The sequence below is a fragment of the Phytophthora infestans genome, genomic scaffold (assembly GCF_000142945.1).
Source record: "Phytophthora infestans T30-4 supercont1.9 genomic scaffold, whole genome shotgun sequence".
NCBI classification, from domain to species: Eukaryota; Oomycota; class Peronosporomycetes; order Peronosporales; family Peronosporaceae; genus Phytophthora; species Phytophthora infestans.
In genome coordinates, this window is record NW_003303750.1 from 2,316,857 (window position 1) to 2,318,704 (window position 1,848).

Below are 1,848 nucleotides of genomic sequence, written 5' to 3' on the forward strand. Positions count from 1 at the left end.
ACAAGGGCATATTTCATTGCCAGGAGCTCCTTGTCATGGACAGGGTAGTTCCGCTCGGCGGCTTTGAGCTGCCTGGACTGGAATGAGATGACTCGTTCCTGTCCAGCCGTGTCGTCCTGCAGCAATGCACACCCGATGGCGTAATCGGAGGCATCGCAGACGACGCTAAACGGCTTCGTCTCGTCCGGCAGAGCCAGGACAGGGGCCTCTTGGAGACTGGCCTTGATGCTGTCAAAAGCATCCTGGTGCTCTTGCTCCCAGCGCCAGTCGACGTCCTTCTGAAGGAGGCTCGACAAGGGCTTAGCGAAGCCCGCGTACCCAGCGCTGTACTTGTGAAGGTAGTTGGCCAAACCCAACCACTTTCGAAGATCCTTCTGGGATCGGGGCGTCGGCCATGCTGCTATGGCCTTGACCTTGTCTGGGTCAGCCCGAACGCCCACGTTGCTTACGAAGCAACCGAGAACTTTGATCTCTGGTGACGCGAAAACGCACTTGTCGATGTTGGCGTAGAGCTTGTTCGCTCGCATCACGTCCAACACTCGACGGAGGTGTCCTAGATGCACCTCCATGGCCGTCTTGCCTCCCTCGGCACGGCTATGGACGAAAATGTCGTCGAAGTACGTCTGTACGAAGGTACGCAAAGGGCGGAACAATTGCGTCACCAGGCGATTGAACGTCGCCGGGGCGTTAGACAAGCCCTGCGGCATGACGAGCCACTCCCAAAGCATGCCGCTTGGAGTGCTTACCGCGGTGAGCGGGATGTCGCTCTCTCGCATCAGGATTTGGTAGTATCCGTCTACCAAATCCAGCGCACTGTACAGTACGCTCCCGGCCATGTTGTTCAACAATACATCCTTTCGTGGGATCGGTGTTTGGGCCGGCACCGTTGCGTTGTTCAGCTTGTTATAAGCGTGAACCAGACGCCACTTTCCGTTCGGCTTACGAACGCAGAAAGTCGGCGTCGAGTGCGGGGATTTCGACTCCCGCACCATGCCTGCCTTCGCTTTCGCGGCGAAGAAGGCATCAATGACCTCGCACTGTTCGCGCGGGAGAGGCCATTGCCTCGTGACACAATACTTTGTGCCGGGCACGAGATCAATCTCGTGCCGTACGCCTCGATCCGGTGGGAGTTGGGTCGGTGGGTGTTTATTCACCACGTCCGCATACTCCGTCACCAAAGGATACACCGGATCCTTGGGGTTCTTGAGAATCTCAGAACCCAAGCGCGCCTGACGCTGCTTGTTCATGTCTTCCAGGACGTTCTCGTCCAAGACAGAGGAGGAGTTCAGCTCCTCCTGAGTGGTCTCAGGTCTCATGAGTACCATCTCAGCGATCTCTCCAGCCTTGAGGTTGGCCAGGAAAGACTCAGCCGTCATTTCCTCGAGGTTCAGTATCTCTGCAACCTCTGGCAACGGTTCCAAGTGGACACCAGATGCCTTGACGGGTAAACCCGTCTCGCTATCGAAGATGTGATAACACTCTTCCACCGGCCTTGTCGGAGGAGCCCGGGCCCTGGACTCCGAGTCGCTTGAAGCGACGTCGATCGGAACGAAGTTCGGATCCGACTTGAGGCGGCGGCGGCGTCTTTGCCGACGGCTTCTGTGACGGGGAGCTTTGCTGCCCACGTCTAGGGATGTCGTCGCTACGACATCCGAGGCACTCGTGGCCTCGTGTGGTACTGTTGTACCCACACAGGAAGCGTGTTCAACGCCTTCCTCTTCAGTTAAGGTCTGGGCGACCGCGTGTGGCACTGTGTTACCCACACAGGAAGCGTGTTCAACGCCTTCCTCTTCAGTTAAGGTCTGGGCGACCGCGTGTGGTACTGTGTTACTCACACAGGAAGCGTAT